This window comes from Dendrobates tinctorius, unplaced genomic scaffold (genome assembly GCF_039654945.1).
Source record: "Dendrobates tinctorius isolate UK_male_01 unplaced genomic scaffold, ASM3965494v1 ptg000006l, whole genome shotgun sequence".
In the NCBI taxonomy this organism is placed as follows: domain Eukaryota; kingdom Metazoa; phylum Chordata; class Amphibia; order Anura; family Dendrobatidae; genus Dendrobates; species Dendrobates tinctorius.
Window position 1 is genome coordinate 9230872 of NW_027361674.1, and position 21550 is coordinate 9252421.

Consider the following 21550-nt stretch of genomic DNA (forward strand, 5'->3'; position numbering starts at 1 on the left):
GAGTGGTTCGGCCTGAGGCAATCCATAGAGGACCTGGAATTGTCATTGAACTGGCTGGTGGACAATGGAGGACTATTCCCACAGCCACTGTGGATCTGAACTTTGGTTTTGGGGTCAGGCGATGTTTGGTTGGGGTGATGGGTGGTCTGCCTGCAGCTGTTCTCCTGGGCAATGATGTGGGAAAGCTACGATGCCAATTCGTGGCTGCATGAAGCCACATGTAAGTTACGCCATGCCTGTGTGTACTTAACCAGTGACCTGTAGAGGTCCCTAGTACGTACACAAATTAGGAGGGGAAGGGATTGTCATGATTTGTAGTCTTGCCCTGTCCTGTATTTTGTATAATAGGTCATTTAACTTTCCTCTGATTCATTTGCTGTAAATTAACCATGTCTCCTTCCCCCAATACTTTGCAATGTCTTGTGATGTACCTGGACCATAATCTAATTTAGGCTTGTGTCAACAGCTAGTGGAACTTTGGCTATTGTTTTCCTAAGCAGAAGATAACCTACAATACACATCCTGTAGACTAAGTGGAGCCCTTACATTTCTAGAATCTTCTGATGGACCAAACCATTGAATAGTAGGTGTGACCCCTACCCCCCTTCAGATGGACTGATCCCAGGAGCCCTGACAATACATTCTTGCTTTAAGATCAGATGTGAGTTGGATGCTAAAAGAGTAGGACGAGGCTGTCTGAGGAAGCTTCGGCCTCTGTGTGATCGTGGTGGATTTCTGGGACTCTTAAAGGACTATGGTTTTGTGATCTGGCACAAGGATTGTCGGGAGGTGCCCCCGAATCAGTTTCCTGTGGACTTATTTTGGGACTCTGCAAATTACCTTCGTGTTGTTCCTGTTTTTTGGTCAATAAATCTGTTGGATTATTCCCAGGCCTGTTGTCCCTCCTTGCTCTGGAGAATACTCCCGTCACAACCCATTGTTTCCATCTACAGTTGTGGCCAAAAGTATTGTCACCCCTGCAATTCTGTCAGATAATACTCAGTTTCTTCCTGAAAATGATTGCAAACACAAATTCTTTGGTATCATCTTCATTTACTTTGTCTTAAATGAAAAAACACAAAAGAGAATGAAGCAAAAAGCAAAACATTGATCATTTCACACAAAACTCCAAAAATGGGCCAGACAAAAGTATTGGCACCCTCAGCCTAATACTTGGTTGCACAACCTTTAGCCAAAATAACTGCGACCAACCGCTTACGGTAACCATCACTGAGTTTCTTACAATGCCCTGCTGGAATTTTAGACCATTCTTCTTTGGCAAACTGCTCCTGGTGCCTAATATTTGATGGGTGCCTTCTCCAAACTGCCATTTTTAGATCTCTCCACAGGATTCAGGTCTGGACTCATTGCTGGCCACCTTAGAAGTCTCCAGTGCTTTCTCTCAAACCATTTTCTAATGCTTTTTGAAGTGTGTTTTTGGTCATTGTCCTGCTTGAAGACCCATGACCTCTGAGGGAGACCCAGCTTTCTCACACTGGGCCCTACATTATGCTACAAAATTTGTTGGTAGTCTTCAGACTTCATAATGCCATGCACACGGTCAAGCAGTCCAGTGCCAGAGGCAGCAAAGCAACCTCAAAACATCAGGGAACCTCCGCCATGTTTGACTGTAAGGACCGTGTTTTTATCTTTGAATGCCTCTTTTTTTCTCCTGTAAACTCTATGTTGATGCCTTTGCCCAAAAAGCTCTACTTTTGTCTCATCTGACCAGAGAACATTCTTCCAAAACGTTTTAGGCTTTTTCAGGTAAGCTTTGGCAAACTCCAGCCTGGCTTTTTTATGTCTCGGGGTAAGAAGTGGGGTCTTCCTTGGTCTCCTACCATACAGTCCCTTTTCATTCAGATGCCGACGGATAGTACGGGTTAACACTGTTGTACCCTCGGACTGCAGGGCAGCTTGAACTTGTTTGGATGTTAGTCGAGGTTCTTTATCCAACATCCGCACAATCTTGCGTTGAAATCTCTTGTCAATTTTTCTTTTCCGTCCACATCTAGGGAGGTTAGCCACAGTGCCATGGGCTTTAAACTTATTGATGACACTGCGCACGGTAGACACAGGAACATCCAGGTCTTTGGAGATGGACTTGAAGCCTTGAGATAGCTCATGCTTCCTCACAATTTGGTTTCTCAAGTCCTCAGACATTTCTTTGGTCTTCTTTCTTTTCTCCATGCTCAATGTGGTACACACAAGGACACAGGACAGAGGTTGAGTCAACTTTAATCCATGTCAACTGGCTGTAAGTGTGATTTAGCTATTGCCAACACCTACCACAGGTAAGTTACAGGTGCTGTTAATTACACAAATTAGAGAAGCATCACAGGATTTTTCGAACAGTGCCAATACTTTTGTCCACCCTATTTTTTATGTTTGGTGTGGAATTATATCCAATTTGGCTTTAGGACAATTCTTTTTGTGTTTTTTTTTCATTTAAGACAAATTAAATGAAGATAATAATAACAAAGAATGTGTTTGCAATCATTTTCAGGAAGAAACTGAGTATTATCTGACAGAATTGCAGGGGTGTCAATACTTTTGGCCGCAACTGTATATACCAGGGATGTTGGTGCATTCATTTGTACCCTTAAAATAAGACTTCCTGCACCTGTTATATTGCCCAGTCTTCAATAGCATAACACGCCTGGGGGAAGGTCACCTGCTAAATGCAAGATGTACAGTGAACAGTATGCGTTTATACGTAAAGAATGTGCATAGTCCACCAGCAACATTTATTACCTATCCACCGGACATGAAATGCATGGTACTGTTTTTGGGGGTTGTGGTCATACATACTAATTACAGCTGCCACAGACCCAAAGTGAGTGGATGCATGCACCCCACCAGTGAGATGTCAACCTAGGATACGAGAGCCTTTTACAAGTCACAGAAAGCATCAAAGTTGCTTTTTAAGGGTGTGCTTTTATAAAAGAGATCAGCTTTGCAATTAATAGACACACTTTAATACAGAAAAGATATATATCTTTGTACCGTGTTAGCCAGTAGAATATTTAGAATTGAGAGTCCTCAGTGGTTGATACCTTTTAATGGCTAACTGAAAAGATGGTAACAAATTGCAAGCTTTCGAGACTATGCAGGTCTCTCTTCATCAGGTAATACAACATCTGAAGAATCACATATTTATACACAAGACAGCACAGAAATAACCCAATAGCTAAGACAAGTGATGTGAAGTGGAATAGTCATTATGGGAGAGAGATAAGCATAAATATTGGAACAGTTCATAGATAAGCAGTGTGAAGGTTTTAATGCCCTCTGATTGCGGTCTGGTTCTGTGTTGTGTTTACCCCAGATGGTCTGAAGAGCAAATTCCTTAATTGATGCAAAAAGACATAAATCCATGCAACACATTCATTCCTGCACTGAATGTGTGGAAAGTTTTCATAAATTTGTACTCCGAGATTCTTCTCTCTCTCTCAGACTTGAAGTTACCTTTTGATACAAGTAATTTAATGTCCATGCTATGACCAGGGATGCAAAGATGTTTTGCCGCAGGTAGATCCATTCTTTTTTCTCTTATTGTGTGACGATGAGAATTCATCTTTGTTCTCAGTTTTTGCCCTGTCTCCCCCACATACAGACCCCCCAGTAGGACATTGACCATAATCAGAGGGCAATAAAACCTTCACACTGCTTATCTATGAACTGTTCCAATATTTATGCTTATCCCTGTGATTCTTCAGATTAGTCTAGCCTGATGAAGAGACCTGTGTAGTCTCGAAAGCTTGCAATTTGTTACCATCTTTTCAGTTAGCTATTAAAAGGTATCAACCACTGAGGACTCTCAATTCTAAATATTCTTCTAGACACACTGTATTAATATTAGATTACTTGTTGAAGAGCCCAGCGTTGCCTGGGCATAGTAGCTAACTGCCATCCTGCTCTCTCCCTCCGCAGCAGCCCCGCTCTCCATCCACCATCCCGCTCTCTCTCCATGCAGCCCGTCTTCTTTGGCTGTCCCGCTCTCTCCCTCAGAAGCCCCTCTTTCGCTCCACAGCCCAGCTCTCCAGCCACCCTCACTCTCTCTCCTTCCGCAGTCCCACTCTCCAATCGCCGTCCCGCATTCTCCCTCCACAGCCCCACTCTCTCCCTCCTCATCCCCGCTCTCCACTCTCCGTTCCACTCTCTTCCTCTGGAGCCCAACTATCCACTTGCCGTCCTGCTCTCTCCCTCCACAGCCCATCTCCACTGGCCTTACCGCTCTCTCCATCAGCAGCCCAGCTCTAAACCCACGTCCCGCTCTTTCCCTTAACAGCCCTGCACTCCACCCACTATCACACTCTTTCCTTCTTCAGTCCTGCTCTTCATCTGCCATCCTGCTCTCTCCATCTGCAGCCCCTCTCTCCATGCGCCGTCCCATTCTATCCCGCCGCAGCCTCACTTTCCATCCGTGTCCCTCTCTACCTCCACAGCCCCTCTCTCTCTCCCTCCACAGCCCCGCTCTCATTCTCCACAGGCCTGCTCTCTCCCTCCAATGCCCCTCTCCACATGCCATCCCGCTCTATCCTTCCGCAGCACCACTCTTTGTCCGTGTCCCTCTCTCTCCCTCGCAGCTCAGCTCTCCACCTGCATCCCGCACTTTCCCTCTGCAACCCCGCTCCCCAGCTGCCGGTGGGCAGGGCTATGTGGAGTGGGCGTCTTGATACACACACATACATACACTCCGCTTTATACATGCTGTGTATTTAGATAGACCCTCCACTTTAAACTTTGCCCAGGGCCCCACTTTGTCTAAAACCAGCCCTGCTTCTACCTTCATGCTGTCTAATTAGTAGTGAGGGTGCAGGGTATTAGAAATTGTGCCATTCACTTCAATGAAATGACACTAAAGCCGGTACCATCAGTGCAAAGCAGACAGCGTGCAGGTCAAAGGTGCTATGTATACATTGAAGAGATCACAATACTCACAAAAATACCACAGCCATATTAAAGCTCTGGGATGTTAACACAGGCCAAATCCAGCAATGTGGGCAACCATGATAGCACCCAAGAACCTTACGGGGTTTAAGTGCCAGGGACACAGGACTTTGTTTATCAATTCCTGGCTGCGATCTGGAGGTATAATTTCTTGTGTGCATTATTTGGAGAATAAAGGACGTTTTATTTAACTTGCCTGGGTCACTGTCTCGCTAAATTCAGTTACGGAAACACCGCTGCCTTACACCCCATATAGTAATAATGCCCCTTCTGAACCTCGATGTAGCAATAATGCATCTTTTTTTGTGCCTTTGTAACAAGAGCGACCGGGGGGTAGTTGTGGCCAAGTTACTTAAGGGCGCAGTACACAGACAGAGTCCACTGCACAAACGGTCAGCGAGCACACCCGGCTCCTTGTACATAAATAGATGGGACCGACACAGCTTTTCCCACGAGTTATCTTTCTCTTCTTCTGGTCACTGTAGTCCAGGCAATGAGAGTTCAAGATGGCAGCTGTTTTCCAACAGGGAAATAACTTTTAATGAACGAGGATGAAAGGTAGACAAAAAGACAACTTCAACACTGACTTCCTGCTCTCTCTGACACCTGCTACGGCCGTACCCACAATGGCCGCAGTAGCTGAAGTTCACAGAAGTCCACTCTCTGTGATCTGGGCGCTTAAAACCCCTTCAGCGGCGGGCCCTCTCAGAGTCCTGGGGCCCGTGTTGTGGTCATTCATTCCTGTTACCTCCTTGAGTCTTTCTTTAGTTCCTGGAGTCCTTCTTTAGGTCCTGGAGTCCTTTTGAGCCTGGGGCAACAGATCTCTCCCTTCTGGGAGTCTGGCAATGCCCTGTCTCTTACTGCACGTCTGCTCAGGGCTAACGTACCCAAGCTTCTGACTGGGGACAGCAGCTTCCTCCCGCCTTTCTCCTGCTGCTAGCCCAGCCCACCAACTTAGCTACTTACTTTCCCTAACTCTATGCACATGAAAATACATCTAGGAATATTACCATAGGGAACATTTGGACCAGGTAAACACAGCACAATCAAGGCAGAAAACACATATGTGACATTACAGTATAAAACACATATAGCATACAGGAACATAACATGTGTGCATAAAAGTGCACGGGGGTCACATAGAAAGAGGAGAGGGTGTAACTAAGGGGACCAGCCACCTCCTTACACTCGCCCCCACCTTAAACATGGCCGTCCCCAGCCATGGCAACCTTTATAAGAGTACAGGTAACTTCTGAGTCTCAGTCTCTCTGTATATGAGTTCATAAACAAAACAGTTCATAATCCACAAGAGCCAGTTGGCCCTTTAACACTGGTGGGCCTCACTCAGGCTCGGCAGCTTCCCCTTCTCTCCATTCAGCAGACCACAGGCCCTTTTACTGGTGGTGGGCTACATTTTTAACAGGGGGCTAGTCCAAGGGTCAAAGCGGGAACACAGTTTAAGGTTACACAGTCCAGCAGCCACATCCGGAGTCCACTATCATTAACCCCCTGTGGGGTTTTGGTCCCGTAATCCAGTAAGGGAGGCACCAATGGGTGCAAAACAAACTTGGAGGAGGCGAAAACCAACAAGTATGGCCACTAACTGGTGGACACATCAGGCACCATTGTCCTTGGGCGCCATACAGGGCTTACTGCCCTCTTAGGGATGCGGATCAGTCCCTTGCTCTGGGTGCAACCAACACTGATGTCAAATCTTAAAGGGGCCGCTCAGTCTGTACATGGCCATTGACTAACATAGTGGGCCGCATGTGGCCCCTGTACTACTACATAATCATTAGATGAGGACCCACTGGAGGAGGAGGAGTCCCCACTGTTTCTCCGGCTCCGCACTCCTTCCAGTGATGGTCCTGCAGCTCCAGCTTCCGCAGTTACATCGGCAGCCACCTTACTGCCCTGAGGCACCATGCTCTCCTGTGCAGCCGGAGCGACTGCAGCAGCAGCATCGGGCCTCTCTTCACTCAGGGTCCCCTGCAGTGGGCTGGTCCAGGACTGATGCCATTTTTATGGCTACTGCGTAGGGCCCCCGAGGTCCTTGTTTCTTAATGAAATCCATGTAGTCCCCCTCTCAGAGAGGACCACGAAACATGAGAGACCCAGCATTAATATACACTTTGTCCCTGGTCTCCAGCTGCTGCAGGAAACTGTAGCCCTTTCTTCGGTTCAGATACCGGATGAGGCCATGGGTGATCGGGCCTGCTGTGGTTCCTCCGCTGGGGCGATGCAGCTCATGAACAATCTGGTTCTCCCACCGCCTCTTCTCAATGATCACCTCGTGGATCCACTGGGCCTCCATAACTATGGTCGCTCTGGGCTCCTCAGCACGCAGGCCACGGATGTCAGCTGACATGGATTCGGCCTGAGGTAGCGCTGGGGCCATCACTGCTACAATCGACGACAGAGGAGACTGGCGAGACAGCTCCGGTGAGGATGGTGGAGCCACAGAAAGCAGGTGAGCTTAAGGTGAGGTGGCGAGAAGGCCAGGTGGGGGGTCTTTACTCACCACCGTGCCCGGGGACAGTCCTTTAGTGCTGTCGCCAGAGTCAGCAATCGTGGCCGCCATGATGCCTTGCAGACCCGTCTCCAGAGTCTCCTGCACACCTGCGGACTCCCATTGGGGTATCGCCAGTCCTTCATCCTCTCTGTCATCCTCGGCCTCCTATAGAATGCCCACAAAAGGCAGCTCCGTCCTCAGTTTTCACGCCAACAGCCGCCATCTTTTCGGTAGCGGTCGGCGCCATTTTTACATCAACAACATCCGCCATCTGCAATTCTGTCATGGCGGGCAACAAAAGTCCCAAATTCAAAGTCACAAGGCTCAGAGTCGCTGTCATCCGACAGCTCTATTTCTACTAGTTATGGCAGCAAATCACAAATTTCAAGTTCACAGTCACCATCAGCCGCCATCTCAAGCATTCCCAGGGTTGCAAGGCTGTTCAGGTCCATGATGTCGCACTACGCCAAGTGTAACAAGGGCGACCGAGGGGGTAGTTACGGCCGAGTTATCTAAAGGCGCAGTACACAGAGTCCACTGAGCAAATGGTCAGCGAGCACTCCCGACCCCTTGTACATAAATAGACAGGACCAACACAGCTTTTCCCATGAGTCCAACCAGGGGCAGTACAAGTAACGTTGTAACCACTGGTAGGTCTTTGTGGACCCGAAATGGGCTCTGAATTCGTGGGCTTCTTTAGCTACTTCTTGGGCCATTCCTCCTGGGATGACCACCTGCCACCTTACTTCCATATCTTTTGGCTGTTGTCTCTTGCGATATAACACCATTTCTCGCACCTCCAGCCTATCCCACTGGTGTAAGACACTCTTCAACTCTGCGTCCAGACTATCTCTTTCTTGTTTGCCTGGCTTCCGCTTCTGCGTTACCCAACATTTCATCTGTCTCAGCCCTTTGTCTTTGTCCTGAATATTCAGTCAGCCTCAAACTATGCGTCTTCTTCTCACAGCTGCAGGCACACCAGCCCCTGCAGTGTCTTCAGCTCAGAATCTCCACACAAGAGCCAAACCCCTCCCCTCACCAGTCTTTGCAGAACAACACACACAGTCTTATGCAGGGGAGACAGAATGTACCATCACACCAGCTAAGGGGGGTGCTGTCTCTTAAAGTGGCAGCGTGTCTCTTACTCTCCATAGCAACACCACCCCCTTACACAGTTGTTATGATTTGCTTATTTCTGAGCAATCGTAATATAGTAGTAATGACCCATCCGTGATGTGATGTAATATGGTGTCACCAGAGAAAACAGAGAAAAAAAATAAGTGCATTACATACCGTGAATAAACATAGATAATACATACATGCTGCATCAAATAAACATAATGTAATTAAAATGAACAAAAACAAATTAATAATGTAACATGAACTCCCTTCTAAGATTTAATCCTGTTGGTACATGCAGAGCCGGATTTAAGAGGTGAGTGGCACGGGGCCCATTTTGGAGGGAGGCCCATTCTTCAAGGTGTTGCAATATGTAATACAAAAACACAAAATGAAATGAACGCAAGTTTGTTTACAAAAATCATTTACGCAGAGTAATTCAGGTAAAATCATTCATTTTTTACAATCCAGGCACTTTCCTTGGTTTTCGTGCCGCAAAATCACTAATGATATCACTAAAGTCCAATTCACGCAGTATATCTGACTCGATGCTCATGATAGCCAAATTTACAAGTCGTTCCTGCTTCATGGATGTCCTTAAGTTGCTCTGCTGTGAACATGTCTTGAGCGCCATGGCCTTTGTTTGCCATGAATGTTACAAAGCATTCCACAGGGCCATCTTTCTCCATATACCTCAATACAAGGGTTAGTTGGTCAACGTGAGCTGCATCGTGTGGAGTCCAAACTGATGGAGTAGTATTTTGATTTGTTAACTCGAGAAATAATAATTTCTCTGAGGACTTGTTCGCCCATTACATTGATAATTTCTTCCATAATTGAAGATGACAGGTAGTTTGTATGACCCTTGCCGCGATTGGCTTGAGTTTTGATATGATGTGCAAGAAAGTCATCGTACTGGGCGATGAGTTCAAGAATGCCCAGAAAGTTTCCATTTCTAGGTGATCCAACCAATTCGTTATCTCCTCTAAGTCACGCTCGGCAATAAACTGAATAACATTTACTACTCATTTCAATACTGACCTCCATTAATGCTCCTCGACCTGTTGTGTTAGCTCCATATCAATTTGCCCAGTATCAAATCGCCCAATCGCTTTTATCCTCATATTGAAAGCAATTGTAGAGTTCACATGTTCTGCTGACTGCTCATGACTTTTTATATGTTCTTGTGAAAGTTTCCAATCACAGAATCCATAAGACGAAGGCTGAGAAGACTCAGATGCTGTAATAAAGCACATCAATTTGCACATGAAGCAGTAAATGAGTCCTTTAGAGGGAAAGAAGCATAACCAATTCTTCGTTATGACTTCTCCATTATGATTTTGATGACGGAAAAGCCCAATTGTGCACATTCTGGGAATATTGTGGTCCTTTCTAGGTTGCAGAACTGAGTGTGCAATGAACAAACTTACAACACAGTGCTGGATTGTTGATGCACCCCTTTTTAGCCAGTAATCTCGCATCTGTTCCAAAATAATGGATGGCCAAAGTCCAATGTCATCGGCCCCCTGGTGGGCCCTCAACTTCACCTTCTTCATAAGATGGGCCACTATCAGTCTCCTTTTCTTTGTGTTCTTCAGTTGTACACATTACTACTTCAGCCTTTTCTTTGCCAGGGTCAACAACCATTTCCACTGAAGCATTCTCAGGTTGATCAGATTCTAAAAGGTCATTACTCCTTTCCGACACTTGCCTTGAATGAACAGTGAAGAACTCGTCCAATTTTCTTGTCTTCGCTATCTCTTCAGTTGATTTCATTGTTGCTTCTTTTTGTCATGATTAGAGTTGAGCGATACCGTCCGATACTTCAAAGTATCGTATCGGATGGTATCGGCCGATCTTTAAAAAAAGTATCGGTATCGCCGATTCCGATACCGGAAGTCCCATTCAAGTCTATGGGACTTCCGGTATCGGAATAAGAAAAACCCTTTCCTGCCCTTGTACAGCCTCTCTGGGGTCTGTACGGGCCTTTCGGGGGGCTGTGCCGGCCTGCCAGGGGGTCTGTGCAGGCTCCGGTGGTCTGTGCCGGCCTGCCGGTGGTCTGTGCAGGCTCCGGGGGGCTGTGCCGGCCTGCCGGGGGGCTGTGCCGGCCTGCCGGGGGGCTGTGCCGGCCTGCCGGTGGTCTGTGCAGGCTCCGGGGGTCTGTGCAGGCATCGGCCGATGGGACTACAAGTCCCATCGGGCGATGCCTGCTACCATGACAGTGATTGACACATTAGCCAATGATGGGACAGTAGTAGTCCCATCATCCGGCTAATGTGTTAAATGTAAAAAAAAAAAAAAAAAAAAAATTACATGCTACATACATACAACATGCATACTACATACATGCTACATTCATACTACATACTACATACATGCTACATTCATACTACATAAATACTACATGCAACATACATACTACATATATACTACATGCATGCTACATACATACTGCATGCTACATACATACCACATATATACTACATACATACTACATGCATGCTACATGCATGCTACATGCTACATACATAACACATATATACTACATGCATGCTACATACATACTACATGCTACATACTACATATATACTACATGCATGCTACATACTACATGCTACATACATACTACATATATACTACATGCATGCTACATACATACTGCATGCTACATGCATGCTACATACATACTACATACATACTACATGCTACATACATACTACATATATACTACATACATACTACATACATACTACATGCATGCTACATGCATGCTACATACATACCACATACATAACACATATATACTACATGCATGCTACATACATACTACATGCTACATACATACCATATACATACTACATGCATGCTACATACATACTACATGCATGCTACATACATACTACATGCTACATACATACTACATATATACTACATGCATGCTACATACATACTACATGCTACATACATACTACATATATACTACATGCATGCTACATACTACATGCTACATACATACTACATATATACTACATGCATGCTACATACATACTACATGCATGCTACATACATACTACATGCTACATACATACCACATACATACTACATATATACTACATGCATGCTACATACATACTGCATGCTACATGCATGCTACATACATACTACATACATACTACATGCTACATACATACCACATATATACTACATACATACAATACATTCATACAATACATACATAGACATACAGTACATATAACATAGAGTAACATACTTACCAATACTTGTCACATTGTTCCCCGAAGCCATTGTCTTTTCCGGAATAAATATTAACATAACAAACCACAAAAATACTCACCCACGATCCGAAGCAGTCCACGAGTGTGTCCCACGACGATCTTGGGTAGAGAACTGCAGCATCAGATGATGCTGCCGTTCTCTACGGGCTGCAGGAATCCAATGACGGAAGGTAGGTATCCTTCCGCACTGTATTCCTCCGCCACTTAAAAAAAAAAAAGTCCCTAGTCTCACTTTATGCCATTGCTGTGTGGGAAATTCCCACGCAGCAATGGCATAAAGTGAGACTAGGGACTTTTTTTTTTTTAAGTGGCGGAGGAATACAGTGCGGAAGGATACCTACCTTCCGTCATTGGATTCCTGCAGCCCGTAGAGAACGGCAGCATCATCTGATGCTGCAGTTCTCTACCCAAGATCGTCGTGGGACACACTCGTGGACTGCTTCGGATCGTGGGTGAGTATTTTTGTGGTTTGTTATGTTAATATTTATTCCGGAAAAGACAATGGCTTCGGGGAACAATGTGACAAGTATTGGTAAGTATGTTACTCTATGTTATATGTACTGTATGTCTATGTATGTATTGTATGAATGTATTGTATGTATGTAGTATATATGTGGTATGTATGTAGCATGTAGTATGTATGTAGTATGTATGTAGCATGCATGTAGCATGTAGTATGTATGTAGCATGCATGTAGTATATATGTAGTATGTATGTAGCATGCATGTAGTATATATGTAGCATGTATGTAGTATGTATGTGGTATGTATGTAGCATGTAGTATGTATGTAGCATGCATGTAGTATATATGTAGTATGTATGTAGCATGTAGTATGTATGTAGTATGTATGTAGTATGTATGTGGTATGTATGTAGCATGTAGTATGTATGTAGCATGCATGTAGTATATATGTAGTATGTATGTAGCATGTAGTATGTATGTAGTATGTATGTAGTATGTATGTGGTATGTATGTAGCATGTAGTATGTATGTAGCATGCATGTAGTATATATGTAGTATGTATGTAGTATGTATGTGGTATGTATGTAGCATGTAGTATGTATGTAGCATGCATGTAGCATGCATGTAGTATGTATGTAGCATGCATGTAGTATGTATGTAGCATGCATGTAGTATGTATGTAGTATGTATGTAGTATGTATGTAGCATGCAGTATGTATGTAGCATGTATGTAGTATGTATGTAGTATATATGTAGTATGTATGTAGCATGTAGTATGTATGTAGCATGCATGTAGTATATATGTAGTATGTATGTAGCATGCATGTAGTATGTATGTAGTATGTATGTAGTATGTATGTAGCATGCAGTATGTATGTAGCATGTATGTAGTATATATGTAGTATGTATGTAGCATGCATGTAGTATGTATGTAGCATGTAGTATGTATGTAGCATGCATGTAGTATGTATGTAGCATGTATGTAGTATGTATGTAGTATATATGTAGTATGTATGTAGCATGTAGTATGTATGTAGCATGCATGTAGTATGTATATAGTATTTTTTTTTTTTTTTTTTAACATTTAACACATTAGCCGAATGATGGGACTACTACTGTCCCATCATTGGCTAATGTGTCAATCACTGTCATGGTAGCAGGCATCGCCCGATGGGACTTGTAGTCCCATCGGACGATGCTTGCACAGGCCCCCGGACATCAGCACAGCCCCCCGGCAGGCCGGCACAGCCCCCCGGCAGGCCGGTACAGACCCCCACAGGGTGCACAGACCACCGGCAGGCCGGCACAGCCCCCCGGCAGGCCGGTACAGACCCCGGGCAGTCCACACAGCCCCCCGGCAGGCCGGCACAGCCCCCCGGCAGGCCGGCAGAGACCCCCGGAAGGCCCGAAATGACGGCGCATCATGATGCGCACACACCGCGCATCATGATGACGTCAGGCCGTCAATCAACTGAACTTCCGATTCCGATGCCGAATTCCGATATTGAAAAAATATCGGAAGTCGGTATCGGAATTCCGATACAGCAAGTATCGGCCGATACCCGATACTTGCGGTATCGGAATGCTCAACACTAGTCATGATCCCAATGCAGGTTTTTGAGCTGCACACCGGGGGTTAATGTCTGGAGCTCTGTGCAGGTTTTGACCTGCACACTTGGGGTTAATGATTGTGGCCTCTTTCTGGTTCTGGGAGAGCTTCATAAACCTCTGGGTAGCTTCAATCCCTGCCAGTTATACTTTTGCCTTTGGTCTAGTGTGCTGACCCCAGTGTGCCTGTTTATTGCTATAGCTTGTTTATATGGTTCTGACCCGATTCTGTTTCCCGTTGTGAGTTTGCCTGTTGATTTTGTACTGCATTATTATCTGTGTATGACCCATTGCCTGTGACCTGATTACTCTCTGCTCGCCCCTCTTGTACCTTGCAGCTATCTGTGTATGACTCATTGGCTACGTCCTGACTATTCTCTCTGTCTATGCCCCTTGGTAACTTTGTCTCACAGTTACTCTGCTAGGAATTGTCTTGCGGCTCCTAGCTCTGTGGAGTTTAAGCCACGCCTCTAGCAGTCACGTGCTTCAGGCCCTGCAGCTCTGAAGTATGCATCTATTTGGTTGCTGCCCGCTCCACAGGTAGCTTTGAGCACGCTTTCGCTTACTCGGGGCACGCGCACTGGCTCAGTGAGCAAGTTCAGTGCGGTGTCTCTGACATTATAACTGGCCCGCAATTTTTTTTTCTCTCCTCACTTCTGCAGCATGGACCCAATGTGTGCTTTATCTGAGCAGGTGAGAAGCTTGACTCAGTCACTGCAGAAGCTTAGTTTGGAACACCAAGCTCTGGCCCAGTCCCAACGGCGGGTTGAGGACTCAGTTCAGGGGGTACTTTCCGCTGGCTTCCAGCAGGTGGGGAATAGAGATGTCATTTTAGTCCCACCTGAATCCCCGGTTAAATTGCCAGATATATTTTCTGGTAACAAGGATGATTTCAGGGCATTTAAGGAGGGCTGTAAGCTTTTTTTTTCTTTGAGACCCCGCTCCTCTGGGGATGAGAAACAGAGGGTGGGGGTGGTGATGTCCCTGCTTATGGGGTCCCCACAAGCCTGGGCATTCTCGCTTTCCTCTTCTGCCCCTGAGAGAATGTCTGTGGATGCATTTTTTGAAGCCTTAGGGCTTATTTATGATGAGCCTGATAGAGTGCGGTTGGCTGAGGACAAAGTGATGAGTGTCTGTCAGGGGGAGCACTCGGCCGAATGGTTCTGTACTGAATTCAGACGTTGGGCAGCGGAAATTTCCTGGAGTGACACCGCCCTGCGGGGGCTGTTCCACAGAGGCCTGTGTGAACGTCTGAAGGATGCTTTGGCACTTCATCCTCCGCCTGACTCCCTGGAGGATGCCATGGTCCAAGCGGTTCGCATGGATCGCAAGCTGCCGGCTAGAGGCATTATGCAAAGGGAAACGCCCTTATTCTTCAGTGGAGATGAGATCCAGACTCTTCCTATGGCTATGGAGGTGAACGCTGTCACCTGTGAGGGAAAGGAAAGAAGACGCCGCCGGGAAAAGCAGTTGTGCTTCTATTGTGGGAAATCTGGACATTGGAAGAAGGACTGCCCCTCCTGTCCATCATCCTCCAAGATGGCGGGAAACGACTAGGTCTGGGTAGTAATCGAGGAGGCTACCCAGACCTTCAGGTACAATTTTCCTCATGTGCAAAAATGGTGCTGCAGGTGGAACTGGAACTTGGTTATGGTCCTGTTCAGACTACTGCTTTTATTGACTGCGGTTCGGCTGTGAACCTGATTGATACCAAGGTTATGACTCTTTATAAGATAGGGACAGTCAGGCTTCACGATCCTGTTAAACTTGTGGCAATTGACTCATCTCCTCTTACCCAAGACGGTATCTGTTGCAGGTCTGAACTTTTTTCTCTAAAAGTGGGTTCCACTCATGTGGAGAAACTAAGTTGTCTGGTGGTAGATAACTTGCCTGCAGGACTGGTACTGGGGATGCCTTGGCTTCAACGCCATAATCCTACCATTGATTGGGTCACAGGGGAAATCACTCAATGGGGATGCAATAGTAAATGTGGTAACCGGGGACATCTTATTAACGCTGTTAAATCAGTGTCTGTGTCGTCTGTCGATCTGGAAGGTATTCCGGAGTACCTGAAAGATTTCGAAGACGTTTTTTCCGAAAGTGAGGCTGAGGCGCTGCCACCACATAGACCCTATGATTGTGCCATTGATTTAGTACCCGGAGCCAAGTTACCTAAGGCTCGATTGTTCAATTTGTCTGGGCCTGAGCGCCAAGCCATGAAGGAGTACATAGCTGAGAGTCTCCGCAAAGGGCATATCAGGTCTTCTGTGTCACCTGTGGCAGCAGGGTTCTTCTTTGTGAAGAAAAAAGATGGTGGCTTGCGGCCGTGCCTCGACTTTCGGGAACTGAACAAGATAACAGTTAGGAACTCTTACCCACTTCCCCTCATCCCAGACTTATGTAACCAGTTAGCTGGGGCCCAATGGTTCTCCAAGTTGGATCTGCGGGGGGCCTACAATCTGATAAGGGTTCGGGAAGGGGACGAGTGGAAAACGGCATTCCTCACATCAGAGGGACTCTTCGAGAACCTGGTAATGCCATTTGGGTTAACTAATGCACCCGCTATTTTCCAAAATTTCATCAATGTTGTGTTTTCTGATCTGATAGGCCGTTTTGTTATTATTTATTTGGATGATATTTTGGTGTATTCCCCGGACAGTCAATCTCACTTGCAACATCTAAAGACTGTTCTCCAGAGACTCAGGGAGAACCAATTGTTCGCCAAACTGGAAAAATGTTCGTTTTTTGTACAGGAGTTGTCTTTTTTGGGGTTGATTGTGTCCTGTGAGGGGTTTCGTATGGATCCTAAGAAGGTGCTGGCGATCGCTGACTGGGTTCAGCCTCGAGATCTCAAGGGGCTCCAGCGCTTCTTAGGATTTGCGAACTATTACCGGAGCTTCATTAAAGGTTTCTCACAAGTGGTTAAACCACTCACGGATCTTACCCAGAAGGGAGCTGATGTAAAAAATTGGTCTGTACTCGCTAAGGAATCCTTCTCAGCAATTAAGAAATGTTTTATGTCTGCCCCGGTGTTGGTGCAACCTGACCCGTCCAAACCATTCATTGTGGAGGTGGATGCTTCTGAAGTGGGGGTGGGGGCTGTGCTGTCCCAGGGTCCGGCCACCCTTACCAATCTCAAACCCTGTGCCTTCCTCTCCAAGAAGTTCTCTTCAGCTGGGAAAAACTATGATGTAGGCAATAGAGAACTTCTTGCGGTCAAGCTGGCATTTGAGGAATGGAGGCACTTTTTGGAAGGGGCGGCTCACCCTATCACGGTTGTCACGGATCACAAAAATTTGGCATACCTTGAATCTGCTAAGAGGCTTACTCCTAGACAGGCCCGTTGGTCACTTTTTTTTTCACGATTTCAGTTCTCAATTACTTTTCGACCAGGATCCAAAAATGTTAAAGCGGATGCCCTGTCCAGAAGTTTTGATCCAGTGTCTCCCCCTGAGCCGCCGTCCTCCATTCTTCCCCCAGGGGTGGTAGTGGCGGGGGTCTCAACTGAGTTGGAACAAGAAATCCTAAGGGCTCAGGCCCTAGCTCCGGCAACCAGGCCAAGCGATAAACTGTTTGTTCCAGATTCATTGCGGCCTAGACTTCTGCAGGAGTTTCATGATTCTAGGCTGAGTGCTCATCCAGGTATCACGGCCACTAGAGAGGCAGTAACCAGGGGTTTTTGGTGGCCTTCATTAAGGGCCGATGTCAAGGAATTTGTTTCTGCTTGTGGCATGTGTGCCCGTTCCAAAAGCTCGCATAACCGACCGGCTGGTGAACTTATACCTTTACCGGTTCCTGATAGGCCATGGACTCATCTTTCCATGGATTTTATTACTGGTCTTCCACCTTCCAGGGGCAATACCGTGATCTGGGTGGTGGTGGACAGGTTTTCTAAACAGGCCCATTTCATTCCCTTGGCAGCATTACCTTCAGCAGAAACATTGTCAAGGTTGTTTGTGCAGCATGTGGACCGATTGCATGGGGTACCCCTGAATGTTGTGTCTGACAGAGGTGTGCAGTTTGTGGCCAAATTTTGGAGGGCGTTCTGTATGAAATTGGGCATCTCACTCTCCTTCTCGTCGGCATATCACCCGGAGAGCAATGGTCAGACGGAATGCACCAATCAATCCCTGGAACAAATTCTCAGGTGTCTGACCTCCGCCAGACAGGAGGATTGGTGTGATGCGTTACCGTTGGCTGAATTTGCTTTTAACAACCGGGTGAGTCAGTCCACCAACATGTCCCCATTCCTGATTAACTATGGCTTTAACCCGCATTTTGGGGAGTTTTCTCGGGTGGATTCCGGTTGTCCAGGAGCAGAGGGGTCTGTTCAACGGTTAAAAAACCTCTGGGCGGAAGTCCGGCGTAATATCTCTCGGGCCCAGGGGAGATACAAATATTTTGCGGACAAAAAGAGAGCCTCGGGAGACATGTTTCAGGTGGGAGAGAAGGTTTGGCTCTCCACGCGTAACATCAACTTGAAGGTACCATCAGTTAAGTTGGGACCAAAGTTCATTGGTCCGTACGAGATTATGGAGATAGTCAACCCTGTGGCATATAGGTTGCGTCTCCCCGCCTCCTTAAAAATATCTAATGTGTTCCATAAGTCTCTGTTGAAACCAGCAGGATCTGTCAAAGAGAACTCTGAGACTGTTGTTCCTCCAGTGCTGGTGGAGGGTCAATTGGAGTATGAGGTCGGACATATTGTGGACTCTCGGCGGGTGCGCCGCTCTTTGCAGTACCTGGTCCACTGGAAGGGATATGGACCAGAAGAGCGCTCATGGGTCCCTGCTCATTCGGTACATGCGGATCGCCTGGTTTGGGCGTTCCATGCCAAGTACCCGGGGAAGCCTGGGGGTCCAGAGGCCCCCCGTTGAGAGGGGGGTACTGTCATGATCCCAATGCAGGTTTTTGAGCTGCACACCGGGGGTTAATGTCTGGAGCTCTGTGCATTTTTTGACCTGCACACTTGGGGTTAATGATTGTGGCCTCTTTCTGGTTCTGGGAGAGCTTCATAAACCTCTGGGTAGCTTCAATCCCTGCCAGTTATACTTTTGCCTTTGGTCTAGTGTGCTGACCCCCGTGTGCCTGTTTATTGCTATAGCTTGTTTATATGGTTCTGACCCGATTCTGTTTCCCGTTGTGAGTTTGCCTGTTGATTTTGTACTGCGTTATTATCTGTGTATGAACCATTGCCTGTGACCTGACTACTCTCTGCTCGCCCCTCTGGTACCTTGCAGCTATCTCTGTGTGTGACTCATTGGCTACGTCCTGACTATTCTCTCTGTCTATGCCCCTTGGTAACTTTGTCTCACAGTTACTCTGCTAGGAATTGTCTTGCGGCTCCTAGCTCTGTGGAGTTTAAGCCACGCCTCTAGCAGTCACGTGCTTCAGGCCCTGCAGCTCTGAAGTACGCATCTATTCGGTTGCTGCCCGCTCCACAGGTAGCTTTGAGCATGCTTTCGCTTACTCGGGGCACGCGCACTGGCTCAGTGAGCAAGTTCAGTGCGGTGTCTCTGACACTTTTGCCTTATGTCTTTTAGAAGCCCCAGATTTCCAAATTTGTGTGCGATGTCTGTGCCTATCTCTTTCACGATTGTCCATGATGGTAATCTAAAAGTAACAAAATGACCTTGTCAACCCTTGAAGTCCTGAAAGAGAATTAAAGATTAAAATATGTACATATGAACAGTATGTACAGTATGTATATTGTAGAAATTTGGGTTGTCTATATGAAAGACTGCTGCTGGGCTCTATATGTCAGAGGCTGCTGCTGGGCTGTATATGTATGAGAGGCTTCTGCTGGGCTGTATATGTATGAGAGGCTTTTGCTGGACTGTATATTTATGAGAGGCATCTGCTGGGCTGTATATATATATATATATATATATATATATATATATATATATATATATGAAGGGCTGCTGCTGGGCTGTATATATTAGAAGCTGCTGCTGGGCAGTATATATATGAGGGGCTGCTGCCGGGCTGTATATATCAGAGGCTGTTTACCTGGCTGTATATATCAGAGGCTGTTGCTTTGCTGGCTTTATATATAATAGAGGCTGAGGGGCTGTATAAAGTGTATACACAGCACTATACTGTAAACAGGCCCATACTATATACATACAGTAAACACAGACACACTGTAATGCAGGATATAGTGTGGACCTGTATATACAGTATGGTACTGTGCAGGACAGGCGCTGCAAGAAAGATACACAGACAGACACACACAGACAGACAGAGATCATACTCACCCACCGCGACACTGTGAAGACTGAACCACTTCACTCTGGATCTTCAGTGACTGAAGATCCAGAGTGAAGTCCTGCCACGCTCCACAGTGGAGAATCCTCTTCTCACAGCGACATCGTGGCTCCACCTCCTTCCTCGAAGGTAGCTGATCTGAACAAACTCTCATCTGATCTAATCCGATGGAGCGATGTAGGTGAATAGATATCGCTGCGCACCTAGAAGCTTCTGTTGGGATCGGAGAAGGCTGCCGCATGCCATAAGCTAAGCATTAGGTACAGGTACTAAGGAAGTCTGGCTAGCGAGGTCAGTAGATGCTGACGCAGGTGCCATAACTCTGCCACTCTGCGCCAGCCACTGAGAAGTAGGACCGTAGTCAGGCTCCTACACTAGTTTCTGTTAAATGTTCCTTATCATTAGAAACGGTTCATAGCAAAGAGACACGTATATTTTACATGTTTTGAGATATTTATCCCTATATTGGTGGGAGGCCCACGCATGGTGGGTGGCCCAGGGCCCGGGCCCCTTGGGCCCCCCCTAAATCCGGGCCTGGTTCCTTGTGTGTCCAGAAGATAGATCCACAGTGCTTCCCTATCACGCACTAATTGTTCTCTATTCCCACCACGGGCATGTTTTTTGATCCGTTCTATGGCATATATGTAACAATGTGTGACATCCCGATTATGAGTGTTAATACAATGTTTTGATACATTATAGATATGTCGGTTGGTAAACTGCGTTATATCATATAGATGGGCACGAATTCTATCCTTTAATTTGCGGATGGTAGAACCTACATATTTTAAATTGCACTGTTACAGTCAATTATATATACAGCATAATTAGAGTTGCAATTTAAGAACTCTTTGATTTTATAATTTTTTTTATTAGCAGAATTAGAAAAATGCAAAGTTTTGGATGACAGCGAACAAGTTTTACAGGGAAATTGGCCACATTTCTGATATCCTTTTGTGGATAGCCAATTTTTGTTGTAGAATTTTTATTAGCATTATAAAAGCTGGGGGATAAGAGATTACCTATAGTTTGTGCTCTCCTAGAAGCTATTCTGACTCCATTCTCTAATAAACTATCCATAATACTGTCATTTTTTAGCATATGCAAGTTATTGTTAATTATATTAGAAATAGATTTCAAGTATGCACTATAAGTTAAAACGAGGGTGGGACGATCAGATGGAAGATTTTTATGTTGGAGTGAAGAGGCTGAATTGATCAGCGATTCTCTAGATTTAATATTGTTGATATTTATCGCAAGAAGGATACCCACGTTTATTAAGATGATGTCTGATAGATTGAGTTTCCTTATTATAAGTAATTACATTGC